The sequence below is a fragment of the Lepus europaeus genome, chromosome 8 (genome assembly GCF_033115175.1).
Source record: "Lepus europaeus isolate LE1 chromosome 8, mLepTim1.pri, whole genome shotgun sequence".
NCBI lineage: Eukaryota > Metazoa > Chordata > Mammalia > Lagomorpha > Leporidae > Lepus > Lepus europaeus.
In genome coordinates, this window is record NC_084834.1 from 63,321,214 (window position 1) to 63,335,640 (window position 14,427).

Genomic DNA, 14,427 nt, shown 5'->3' on the forward strand with positions numbered 1-14,427 from the left:
GAATGGTTAAGTGAAGAGTTTGTATTACTGTCATCACTTTGATAAACAGCCAAGCTTAAGGTGTTCACCTATTTTCGCACTGTTATCCTATCAGAAAATAGGCTACTGTAATTGATTTATACATCCAGATTCAGCCTGTGTTATGAAAACAAACCAGCAAGGCCAGCGTCAAGCTGCCACTGGACAGACATAGACGAGAACTCCTAAGTGTTGATAGTTTCTATCTGCATGCCTACTGATTTCAGTTGCAGTGCAGAGAACCCTTGCTTTCGTGAAGTTGTTCTTGGAATTGGATCCTTTAAGAGTAGCCAGTATCCTTTGGAAAAATAAAGACTGTATTCTGTCAGAATCTCTGTCTTGCAGAGACTTTTGCTTACATCATGATTTCCATTGCTTAGTGAACTGTCATAAATTAGCATCACTGCCAGTAAAGAAAAAAAAAAAAACTCATCTTTTCCGCTCTTGAGAGAGAAGAGACACCTCACTGTACTTCAGAGTCATTTTAAAGGTTAACTGTACCACCAGAAAGTCAAGGACCCTTGGTCTTTATAAAGGAGCAGATTGTTAGTTGTAAAATCACAAGTCCATCTGGTGGCCTGGAGATCAAGTTCTTCATGTCTGATCTGAGCCACCTTATATTTGGTTCATGCAATAAATGAGTCATAAACCCTTGACCTCATCAGCTACTTTATAAAGTCTAGATCTACATAAATACAAAAAATAGTTGAAACTGTGTGGCTGAATTATATGAATTTTATATATCACAGTAATGTATATGTTCAAGGCTCTTCATCAAAGAAGAAAATTTAATTCTGAAACACTATCTTGCAGTGATAAAATACCTGTATCTATGTTTTGCCTTTTAACTTCTATGTGCACTTACTGAGATGGAACAGAAACTACCTGGAAATAAATTGTAATTTTTCTCTGTGGTCAAAGATTGACTCCTTGATACTTTGAGTGCAATCAGATATCTGAGAAGATTTCCTTTTAAGATTTTCTATTCAATGTCTTTTTGTCTTGTAGACAAGAACTTTAAATAGCTGCTGTGATTTGCTTTAAATTTCTATTTGAATTAAACAATTCAGGATGTTTTCACTTGCAGTTCTCCTTTAAGACAAATTGCAGGACCTTCAGGAGTGGGGGACATCCAGCCTATGGGCCTCATAAGGCCCACAAAATCACTGGGTCTGGCCCTGCCAAGGCCACCTCAGGCAGGACTCGAAAAATCAATAAATCTGTAACAGACTGAGTTTCAAGTTCATACTTGTGTGAATTATGTTCTAAATATGGTGTTATAAATATACAAATGGCCCTTGGCAGAAAAACAGTTCCCCACTCCTGTAACCCTTAGGTAACATAGAAAGACACTGGCTATAGAAGCCTTCTCCTGGGTTGAATATTAATAATGCAGGACCCAGAGAATAGGGGCATTGGTTCTATGGTTCCTGTCCTTGCCTTCTGGATCCTCTAAAGCAAGAAGGGCAACAATAAAACCCTAAATGGATTACCTTATTTTAAGGGAAGGAGTGTTTCCTGCAAAATGTTGAGAGGCTTCAAATATTTTCACATGACAAAGACAGAATCTAAAAGATGGAAGCAGGAGTAACTTTTGATGATATCAACAAAGCAACCTCCCCTTATGGTTTGCTGATGTCAAAATGTAAAAATCTTTCTTTCTGCTATAGAAATTATAGCAAATTCCAGATTCTTTTAATGATTTTTAAAAATACCAGTCTGTCAATAAGCATGTATTGAGTGAAAGTTCCTGTACAGTAGCTGTGAGGCACAGGTAAGGAGTAATCCCTAGTTTGTAGATGGTAGTTCTCAAATTTGAGTATGTAGAAAGAATCGCTCCAAATACCAGTTGAAATTCAGATTTCTGGGCCCACCAGTGGTTCAGCTTTAGCAGATCTGGGGTGTAGTCCAGAAATCAGTAGTGATTTAAACAGTATGTCAGGTTATTCTGATGGTAACACTGTTAATATTAAATTAAGGCTGTTGGTATTACATGCTAGCTACTGGTGAGCAGTGGTCATATTCTAGGATAATGCACTTATGTACATTATCTCATTTAATCCTTACAGCAACTCTATGAGGTTGTTGCTGTAGTTATCCCGTTTGTATAGATATGGTAACAGATTGCCAGAGGGGTAGTAAAGCATGGTTCTGTGCCCTAGACGTTGAGAAAAGCACTCCAGGTGTTCAGAGTTGGCCTGGTGAGACACAAAGTTGTTTGGAAAAGTGGCTGCCTGTGTTTGATTTAATTCAAAGTAATTTTCTCACTTTTCTTTTTCACAATTTTTCAAATAAAGACAGAAATGACAGCATTTCTTATTAAAAGAAAATATAGAGGAGGCTTCAGAAAGAGAATTAAAGTTTTGCAATAATTTAGACGTGTATCATGCAGACTTCATAGTAGGAATGATTGGCAATCTAAACTGAATTCACATCTTTGACAGTAATTTTGTATTTTACCTTTCTGTTATTTATTTATCCCGCTAGAAATACCGTGGTGAGCATTATTAACAAATGAGAAGCTAACTCTGATAATGTGCCTTTGTAATAACATACTTGATAAATTCATTTTGCACAACCCTTACCAGCTGCTGCCCCTTACCGGATAATCAATCCCCTGACTTCTAACATCATAGATTAATTTTGCCTGTTTTTGAACTTTATATAGATGGAATTACAGTGATAACACGATGTACAGGGTTTTTCAAAGCTTATTTATTTATCATTTATTTATTTTGGCAGAGTGACAGAGAGAGAGAGAGAGAGGGAGAGACAGAGATCTTCCTCATACTAATTCACTCTCTAAATACCCACAACAACTGAGGCTGGGGCAGGCTGAAGCCAGAAGCCTAGAACTCCATCTAGATCTCACACGTGGTGGCAAAGGCCCAAGCACTTAAGCTATTATGTGCTGCCTTCTCAGCAGAGTTGGAGTCGGAGTAGCCAGGACTCAAATCAGATATGAGATGTGGGCATACTAAGCAGTGGCTTTAACCCACTGTGTTACAATGCTGACACCAACTTCTTCCTTTTGAGATTATTATATTTGTAACAATTTTTCATGTTGCTGCCTATAGCCATAATTCATTGTCATTACTGAATAGTGCTCCTTTGTAAATATACTGTAACCTGTTTATGCATTCTACCACTGATGGACCTTTTGAGTTGTTTCCAGTGCTGAGCTATTATGAATATGCTGCCATAAACATACCTGTCTATATTTTTTGATGAAAATAGGTAAACATTTCTCTTGGATATCTGTCAAGAAGTAGAATTGCTGTGGTATAGGGATGTGTGTGTTCAGTTTTTATAGAAACTTCCCAACAGTTTCCCAAAGTGATTCTACCAGATTATACTCTTACTAGTGGCTGTATGCAAAGCTGCAATTGCTTCACATCATTGCCAACATTTGGCATTATTATTTTTTTTTTTTTGGTCTTTAAGGTTATGATACACTGGTGCACCATCATGGAGTCTATTTGTACTTCCTTGATGAATAATGGAAGTTGAGCATGTTTTCATATTTTTATGAACTGTTTGGATATTCCTCTTTAAGAAGTATTGATCCAAGCCTTTTGCTTACTTTCTCTTTAGGTGATTGCTTTTTCCTTATTGATTTGTGGTAGAGCTATTCATATATTCTGTTCCTTTGTCAGGTTTTGTTTGGTGTGAATATCTTCTGCTGGTTGCTTTTTCACTCTCCTAATAGTGTTTTTGGTGAACAGATGTTTTTAATATGATTGTGATTCAGTTTATAACATATTTTGTATCCAACATAATATAGTCTTATCCCAAGATTGTGACAATGATCTATTTTTCTTGTTTTATTTTATTTTTAGATTGAGGTCTATAATTTATCTAGATTAATTTTTCAGTTGGGTGCAAATAGGTTCAGTATTTTTTCTAATATGTATGTTCTTTTGCCTCATATTACTGATTTAAACAGAATAAACTTTCCCCACTGCACTGCAACATCACCTTTTTCATAAATCAGATAAAAGGATGTGCTTGATTTCTTCCTGGCCCCTGTTATGTTCCACTATTCTCTTTGTCTCTTTGTGCCAGTACCACTTTCTCTTTACTATAGCTGTATTATAAGTATTGATACTTAGAATGTAAGTCCCTTGTTTGTTCTTCAAAATGGCCTTGGCAGTTCTTTATCTATTCATTCATTTTAATAGGAAAGAAGAAAGTACAGAGTTGCAGATGCAATTAAATTCTGAGATTTAGTTTGGGGAATGTGAGGTAGTTCCCTTCTGAATTACCCTACTGTAGGTGAAATAACAAATGAGATCATTAGCTGGGAATAAAGATATGGAAGCTTAAAGAGAGAGAGATACAAAGTATTCCTTAGGAGAAGGAAAAGTGAACTAAGTAGGAAAAAGCAGAGGAATGAGAACCTGCTTGAGATTTGTACTCATAAATGTTAGCCAAGGCCATTCATCATTTGTTTTCTTACTCTGCCTTCAGGTGCGGGTGTGCAGGAAAACTACAGTTAAAGAGGTAGACTTAACTATATTTTGGGATTTTTCCAATCAAATATGGTGGTGGATCATAGAATATGAACTTGGCAATGAAAAGAAGATGACTCCAAGGGGACTGTGTTCTTTAAAAGTGCTTGAGGTCAGTGGAATGACTGGATGGGACTGAAGTAAATTTGGAAAACTGAACTGATAAATTATAGTAGTTAAGAAAGCACATACTTAAGTCTAATATTTTGTAAGTAGAGTAGTTTTTGAAAATGATAATGAATAAATAGTAACGTGAGATGGTGGAAAATCTTCTTTGGAAGTGAGAAGGTACTGGAAGGGTGGGGTGTTGGATGGATTATTCCTGTGGATACTGAAATCCCTGAGAACTAAGAGAAGTCATAGAAAAGAGGTCAGTGAGCTAGTGCTGGGATTATTGAATGTGAAGGGAGCGAGGGCCTGGAATTGGTGAAAGGACTCTAGCAGGAAAGATGGTAATTCTTCAGTTTATTGCCATCCTTTTCATAGAAGTTCAGATTTTAAAAGGAGACAGGAACCAAAATTGCTTAGAAAGTGCCCATCCCCGCTTCTTGTTGTGTGATAACTAGGGTGTGGATAGAAGACCAGGCCTGAGTTGAGAGTATGGTGGGGACTACCAACAGTCTGTTAGAGCCAAAAGGTAGTGGGAACTGTCCAGGAAGACGTGGTCAAAAGGATCTTTGTAATAACAGACTTTCAGTTACAGAGGATTTACTGGGTAGGGTTAGTGAGTTGCAGTGGGGAGGGACTGAATGAGAGGATATACAAAGAGAAGTTAGAATCTGAATGCAAACAGGTATTTTGGAAAGATTGTAGTTACGGTGAAGATTTAAACAGGGCTGGACAGTATAGTGGTAATTTGTTCCCAGATGCTCTCTTAGCAAGTGGTAAGTGTTCAACTGTCATTACAGTTTCCTTCTGCAGATTGAGCAGACTGTCCATCTCTAACTGTGTGCAGTCAGGAGCCCTGGGGGCCTACTTTGGCCTAGAGAGATAGAATCCCAGTGGGCCTCCTTCAGATAGGACTGCAGCGGGCTACTGAGGAGAGAGGATGTGTCTTCCGAAAATTTACAAAGTATTGCTTTTAGATAACAAACTCTTAATTTAGTTACTCTAGTGTCAGAAATCTTGAAAAAATAGCTGAACTCTTTCAGCTAGTCTTATAGGAGAGTAAATAGGGTGTGGTTATTTCATTTCATAGGTGTGAAACACACACATTCTCCCCCCAACTGCTGCAGCTTACACTAAGGTACTTCAAAAGGTTTGTAGAAAAATTGAGTTAAAAAGGTTTTATTTTGATGCAAAGACTTTTGAATCCATGCATGCTCATACTGTAAACATCAAGGTCATAAATTCTTTCTCTTTCATTCACTTCTTTTCTTCAAGGCCTAGATTTAAGTAGTATTCTGCGTCCAGAAAATATCGGCTACTAGGCATTCACTCTACCTTCAATGTATTTGGTTACAACTTACGTTTAGAAAAATGTAGAGTTTGTGGTTAGATGTGCAGAAGAAATAAGAGCTCCTTTCAAGCCTTATATTGACTTTGAAAAATTAATAGAGCAAATAGAGAGGCTGGCTTTAAAACCTCACACATACAGTTCAAAAAGAATGGCTCAATCATCAAGCCCTTTCCCCCAATTGCTGCCTGTTCCTGCTTAACTGTGGATTTTCTCATCATAGAATCATGGTCAAGTCAGCTATTGGCATACCCTTAAGATCAAAGTCTCTAATTTTCAATGAGTCTTTTTAAAAAGACACACTTTGAAGTGAATCCCTATTCAGGTAACATTCTTGAGTTTCCTGTTCTGAAAGGTAGAAATTTATCCAGGTACAGGGTGCTGAGTACATCTTGTTTCATCCAAATGACCTCAGAGATCAAAGAGGAGAGGACCAAAAGCCTCAGAGACTCTTCTTTAGATAGGAGATCAGTATAGAGCTTCTTTTATTTCAAAGTTTGGTTTCATTTATTTCCCCCATAGCATAATTCCAAGATTAATCTTGATTTAATCATTTCCTGAATGGTTCTTGGGTTTTTATGTTGATGGATTAAAGCTTATTGCAATTCTTTTATCATTCTAGATATTAAATATTCTCAGTAGTGTTAGTTAATTGAGGTATTTATTTCTCTCGTGTGATCTATTGTTAAAAAAAGAAACCTGGCCGGCGCGGCGCTGTGGCTCAATAGGCTAATCCTCCGCCTTGCGGCGCCGGCACACCGGGTTCTAGTCCCGGTCAGGGCACCGATCCTGTCCCGGTTGCCCCTCTTCCAGGCCAGCTCTCTGCTGTGGCCAGGGAGTGCAGTGGAGGATGGCCCAAGTGCTTGGGCCCTGCACCCCATGGGAGACCAGGAGAAGCACCTGGCTCCTGCCATCGGATCAGTGCGGTGCACCAGCCGCAGCGCTCCAGCCGCGGTGGCCATTGGAGGGTGAACCAATGGCAAAGGAAGACCTTTCTCTCTGTCTCTCTCTCTCACTGTCCACTCTGCCTGTCAAAAAAAAAAAAAAAAAAAAAAAAGAAACCTATCTATCTCTAATCTTGGACCCCTCTGTCTTCTCATTCTCCCAACACGTTTGCTTTACTAACATGTGACTGTCATTACATCACCACCTTCAGTAAATACCCTCCCTGATTCCCCTATTAACTCCCGAAGAATGGGATGAGAAATTAATTTTTGCTTCTTTTGCCAGTTACTTTTCAGACACCCTGTCTTTGATCATCACCTCCACCCCATGAAGGTAAAATATTTTTATTTTTGAAAGGCATTTATAAAATATTTAACAAATATCCTCATGTTATATGTGGCATATAAACAGAAATAATATAAGTTGGTCACAGTCACACTACTTTTAAACTACAAAGCATGTATTTTTAACATCAATTTGTTTGACTATAACAAAACCCTTATTATTTTCATCATCCCATTCTGCCTCCTACCAATGTTAGAAGCTGCATAGTCCAGTCTTAGACACATTTTAAAGCCTCTCTTCCTTCAAACTCTACTCCAGAGAATTGGATTTAGTGTCTTGGGCACACCTTGACTTTTTCTCTCCTGTTTCTCACAATAGGAGCAATAACTCCTTGATATTTATATCCTAACTTTCATTGATCAAATAAAAACCACTCATTAAAACTCAGCTAGAATACTATCTTCCTCACACAGGTTTCCATGATTCCTTAGACGGAAATAATTTATCTAAGTCATGACCTTTTGTAATCCATTCTATTACTGTCTTAGGCATGAGTTTTCCACTTGTTCACACAGCTTTAAGTGAAACTCTTGCTTCCCTTGTTGGTCCCCTGAATGATGAGACTCTTATTTATAATTTCCATAAATCCCACAGCACTCAATCCAATGTTTTGGATTAATAAGCTTTAAGTAAATGTGTGAAGAATGAGTGAATGAATTGGTGAATAAAAGATTATTTATTTCCCTCTGGCAGGCAATGTAATAGAGCAAAAATAGCATAGAATCTATATGGAGGAAATCTGAGTTGCAGTGCTGACTCAACAAATTACTGAATAAAACTTAATCTTTCTGAGACATATCGTTTTCATCTATAGAATAGGAATAATGACATTATTTGTTTTACCAACATCAGAAGTTATTGCACTAGGTCTGGTGCTGTGGCATGGTGGGTAAAGCCGCTGTTCTGGCATCCCACATGGGTGCAGATTCGAGTCCCAGCTGCTCCTCTTCCGATCCAGCTCTCTGCAATGGCCTGGGAAAGCAGTAGAAGATGGCCCAAGTCCTTGGGTCCCTGTATCTGTGGGGGAGACCCGGAAGAAGTTCCTGACTCCCAGCCTCAGATTGGCCCAGCTCCAGCAGTTGTGGCCATTTGGGGAGTGAACCAGTGGATGGAAAACTTCTCTCTCTCTGCCACTGCCTCTCTTTAACTCTGTCTTTCAAATAATAAATAAATAAATCTTTAAAAGAAGAGGAAAATATGTTTTCTGTAAAACAAAGTTATTGCACTGATTGGAGTAATACATGTGAAAATGCTTTGAGAAATTTTACATATTATATAATTTTTGAGAAATTGTTCTTTAAATTTTTTTTAATTTGAGAGACAAAAAAAGACAAATAAGCAAGGAATTTGCATGATTTAAATCGTGCTGCAGAAATTTCACCCAGGTCTACTGTGTAGTGTGGATTGAGATGCTGAAGGCAATTGCTTAGGAGTTTGTTGAAATAGTAATCATAGAGTACATGAAGTTCTGATCGCTAGGAAGCAAAAAATAATGTACTAATTCAAAACTACTTATTGTGTGTACTTCCCTACTTAAAAAAATTAGACACTCTTCCATGTAGGCTAAGCACTGTTTGAGATGCCCACATCCCATAAAGAAAGTGCCTGGGTTCAAGCCCTGACTCTGCTTTTGAATCTAACTTCCTGCTAATATACACCCTAGAAGGCAGCAAGGTTCAGGTACCGGGTCCCACATTGGAGAACAAGATCGAGTTCTGGGCTTTTGACTTGGGCCTGCCCTAGCTCAGCTATTGCCGACATTTCAGGGAATGAACAGAAATAAAATATCTCTGAGGTCCTGCATCATGGCATAGTGGGTAAACTGCCACCTGCAACACCGGTATCCCATATGGGTGCCAGTTAGTGTCCTGGCTGTTCCACTTCTGAACTAGCTTTCTGCTAATGGCTTGGAAACAACAGCAGAAGATGGCCCAAGTGCTTGGTCCCCTGCCATCCGTGTGGGAGACCTGAGAAGCTCTTGTTCCTGCCTGGCCCAGCCCTGGCTGTTGCAACCATTTGGGCAGTGAACCAGTGGATGGAAGATCTCTCTGTCTATATCTGTGTCTCTGTCTCTCTCTCTTTGCCCTCCCCCCATAACTCTGCCTTTCAAATAAATAAATAAATCTTAAGAAAGAGCACAACTATTTAACCTTTCCTCACAATCACCAAATACACAAGAATACACTAAATCATCAACTTTTTACAGAATCTACAGAGAGAGAGAGAGGGAGACGGAGAGTGAGAGAACATGCGAGCACAATAGCATAGTGGTTAACAGCCTGGAACTTGTGTGACATCAACTATTTAACTTAAACTATGCTTCAGTTTTCTCATGGGAAAATGAGGATGCTATATGCCTATTTCGTGGGATTTACTGTGAGCATTTTGTATGTAACAGGGCCTGCCACATAGAAAGCCATATAACCTTTTTTTTTTTTAAAGATTTATTTATTTCATTTGAAAGTCAGAGTTACACAGAGGAGAGACAGACAGAGAGAGAGAGAGAGAGAGAGAGAGAGAGAGAGAGAGGTCTTCCATCTGGCCGCAACGGCCGGAGCTGTGCTGATCCAAAGCCAGGAGCCAGGAGCTTCTTCCAGGTCTCCCACATGGGTACAGGGGCCAAAGCACTTGGGCCATCTTCTACTGCATTCCCAGGCCATAGCAGAGAGCTGGATGGGAAGTGGAGCAGCTGGGTCTTGCACCAGCACGCATATGGGATGCTGGTGCTTCAGGCCAGGGCATTAACCTGCTGTGCCGCAGCTCCAGAAAGCCATATAACCTTAATAGTCTTGATTATCTCCAGGCTAGGCAACTTTAAGCTATCCTATTAATAGTTAATGAATGCTTGTTAATAAGTAGGCTCTCAGTAAATATTCATTTAGTAATTGTATTGAATCAAATGAAAGGCTCTGAATGGGAAAATATTCGAAATATACAAGTGTCTTATGGCTGACATTATCAAGTTTATCTTGAATTTTAGTTTTCACCTATTCATACAGTATTTAAAATTTAAAAGGAATGCTTTGATTTAAAAATTATAAACATCCATATCACTGTTGCTCTTTAAATGAGATATACAATGCTGTATTTGAAACGGTTAAGAAGATATAGATGTTCAGGTTAATAATTTTTAATAATTGCTCATCTAATTTGAAAATATCACATTCAGAGAAAGCAATCATGTTAGGAAGTCATTTGAGCAGCAGTAGGCATAGGATGAATACTTGGGCCTAAGCACCAGCTTTCCACTTACAGCAAAACCTTCGGTGACTCCTGTCTATGTGACTCCTCATCTAATGAGAATAACAAGAACTTAATCATACTGTAACATTATCTGTCACATAATAAACATTCAATATGTTCTACTTTTAGTTTTAACTGAATTCTTTAGGGAATTTATTTTGAAAACATCTTTACAAATCTCAACTACTCTTAAATGTTTTTTTTTCCCCCAAAATGGACATATGTAGAATCCTCCACATAAATTATGACAGCATTCATAGAGCTTTTGGGTTTACCTTATAGAGGCTGTGTTTACCTTTAGTGAGCATGCTGCAATGAGGCACCCAACACAGAGTGATAAAATTCTTAGAGTTCAAGAGACATATAATTTTCCTAACCTCTTTTTTTTTTAAAAAAGATTTATTTATTTATTTAAAAGGCAGAGTTACAGAGAGAGGGGTTGGGAGGAGGCAGAGAGAGAGAGGTCTTCCATCTGCTGGTTCATCCCCCAAATGGCTACAATGGCCAGAGCTGGACCGATTCCAAGTCAGGAACCAAGAGCTTCTTCCAAGTCTCCCGTGTGGGTGCAGGGGCCCAAGTACTTGGGACATCTGCTGCTGCTGCTTTCCCAGGAAAGCTGGATCAGTAGTGGAGCATTCAAATCTTGCACTGGCACCCATATGGGATGCTGGCACTCCAGGCTAAAGTATGCCACAGCGCTGGACCCTTTTCTAACCTCTTAACTCTATAATGGTTACTGAGAACCTCCACCTTGTCAGTAATGCCAAATCTGCCAACCAACTGGGCCTACTGGGAGACAAGCCAAAAAAAAAAAAAAATCACTAGGCCATTGTCCCATTGCTAAGAAGATCTACTGATAGCCTTTTCTAAAATTCTTAATTGCTTTCAATTTTGGTGGAATAAGATGTGGATGAGAAAGAGGCTGGGAAACTGACTGTACCCTGTGAGAATGCTAAATTGTTCCATGCACAGGCAAAGTAGGCTTGATAGGCATAGTTTGGTACTCAAAGTCCAAACAGCAGGTGAACATAGCAGCAAGAACATGAGCGGCAAACAACACTTGATTACATTAAAGTCATGATTACACATCTAAATTAGGCTTTCAAGGGGCAGGCCTTTTGTGCAGTAGTTAAAACACTGCTTATGATGCCTGCATTCCATAGTGGAGTGCTGGGACTGAGGCCCAGCTATGCTTCTGGTGCCAGTTTCCTGATAATGTGCACCCTGGGAAGCAGCAGGAAATGGCTCAAGTACTCTTGAGGCCTCGCCACCCATGTGGGAGATGTGGATTGAGTTCCCAGCTCCTGGCGTGGGCCTGGCCGAGCCCCAGCTGTTGTGGAGCATTTGGGAACGAAACGGCAGATGAAAGATTTCTCTATCTTTGCCTCTGTCTCTACTTTTCTTTGTTGCGCTTTCAAATCAATTTAAATGAACCACCTAAGTTCTCAAAAATTCTCAGCAATATTTTTACTTTCCTCTACTATGTGTCCTATTGTATAAAACTCTTTCCACATTTTTCATCTCCTTAAATTGTAAAATTTTGTCAGCTTATTCTCTATTATTTAAAAATCCATCAAAGAACAAAAGCAATGAGTATCTGTTTCATATTTCCAACACCAAATTTCCCAATCTACCAATATTAATAACTGTGTTTTCTGCCTGCCTTCTTGTAGTCATTGAAGTGCATGCTTCCCTAAACCCTTCTTTCTTCCTCAAGAACTGGATTCCTACTGTTTTATACTTTCTCTCCTTCATTATTGACTTTTCTTTCTTTACTATGTCATATTTGTCAGCACATAAATCACTAAATTCTAGTTTTATTTAGTTTGTAACCCCATAAAACCTAATTTAATCATATTTTTTTCTAGCTGAAGGATTTAGTTGAAGACAAGATCTTGGAAATGCAGATTTAACATCTTTTTGACATTTAAGATCTAGTCATTTTATTTTATATGTATGACTTAGTATATGTGAAAACTAATCAAAATAAAGAGAATAGTTTATCTGTCTGAATTTCTCTGCTGTTGTACCTGACCAAAAAAAAATCCTGAGAAAGTTATCTGTACTTGCTAACTCCATTTTAATTAACTTAAACTATATTAACCCATACTGTAAATTTGATAGTATACTTGTATAATCCTATATTATTAAACTTTACTATAAATATGTGCTATAAACTTAAGATGTTTAAGAAATCTATTGTTTATTAGAAACTTAAAAGATTGTGCCAGCATCTCAAATCTGAAGAACTTAAAAATTTTAAAATCATTTCATCAGAGTATAATAATTATCTTGGAGGTTGAATGTTATGTGTTTAAACACTGTGTTATATCCTTAGAACATAGCAGGTTTTTGCATATGGTAAGGCAAAAATATCATAAATAGGTATGAGCCAAATGATTCCAATTTATCAAATTATATTTTGTGTTGGCTTAGATGCTAATTTTAATGCACTTAAAATTATAATAAGCCCAAACATTTAAAATCAATTTTTTATTTTAATCCTGGTTTCTTTGTCCTTGCAATTCTGTAAAGCCTGATTTAATCATGTGGTTTTCTAGCTAACAGATTTGGTTGAAGATAAAATCTTGGAAATGGAGATTTAACACTTATTTGCCATTTAAGTGCTAATGAATATATTTATAGGTATTGCTCCCTAATACATGTCCTCTAACATATCTGCCTCTAAATCTGTGTGCATACCTATTATCTATTTTTTATATATCCTCTAAGGCTTATAACTCAGATGCTAATCATTATTGTCCTCATTTTCCATATGAAGAAATCAAGCCCAGAGAAGTAACCTACCTGGGCAAAGATCCCATAGTGAGTACTGACACTAGTTCAGCTCTAACACTGTGACTTTTCTAACACATTAGTTAGATGGTTGACAGGATGAGTTTGTTATAACTGCATAGTTTGTCTTTACAGTGGAGATTAATAAGTATCAAAAATCATATCTGTTCAAATAAATCAACTACAGACTAAATAAGTATGGCTATTCTAAAACCTAGAGACTCATTTTCAAACTGGTTTTCCATTATAATTTTGAGAAATTGGAGTAAGTTCTTGTTCTTCATTTTTTTAAATCTTTTTTTTAAAAGATTTATTTTTATTTATTTGAAATACAGAGTTACAGAGAGAGGTAGAGACAGAGAGAAAGGTCTTCCATCCGTTGGTTCACTCCCCAGATGGCTGCAATGGCCAGAGCTGCGCCGATCTGTAGCCAGGAGCCAGGAGCTTCCTCTGGGTCTCCCACGCAAAGGCAGGGGCCCAAGGACCTGGGACATCTTCTACTGCTATCCCAGGCCATAGCAGAGAGCTGGATTAGAAGAAGAGCAGCTAGGACTAGAACTGGTGCCCATTATGGGATGCCAGCGCTTCAGGCCAGGGCTTTAACCCACTGTGCCACAGCACCTGCCCCTCTTCGTTGTTTTCATATATTAATTATGGATAACAGTGTTAATTCCTTTTCAGGCCTTCTAGCAATATTTATTTATTTTAAAAGTTTTTAACATACATAAAAATTGTACATATTTATAGGGTACTATGTGATGTTTTGATACATGTATAATGTATAATCAAGGTAAATATATCTGTCTACTCAAATATTAAACACCCCCAAAATGAAGACACCCCCAGAATCCTATATTCTAATTACTTTTTAAAAGATAAATATACAGTTAATATATTATCTGTGGTCACCCTGCTTTACAGAAGAGCTCCAGAACTTATTACTTTTTTCTTGCTATAACTTAGTACCCATTTATCAACCTTTCCGCAATTCTTCTGTACCCACCTCTCTCCCCAGCCTCTTGTAGCCACTATTATACTTTTCACAGCAATGAGAGCATCTCTTTTTGATTCACTTATGAATGAGATCATGTGATACTTATCTTTCTGAGCTTA

At 38.0% G+C, this 14,427-nt stretch overlaps 1 protein-coding gene across 1 annotated transcript in view; it reads left to right on the forward strand.

The window, feature by feature from the left end:
- The window catches only part of ARSJ (arylsulfatase family member J), a 102,524-nt gene that overhangs the window by 1,594 nt on the left and 86,503 nt on the right, over nucleotides 1–14,427 (forward strand). The window lies entirely within an intron of this gene.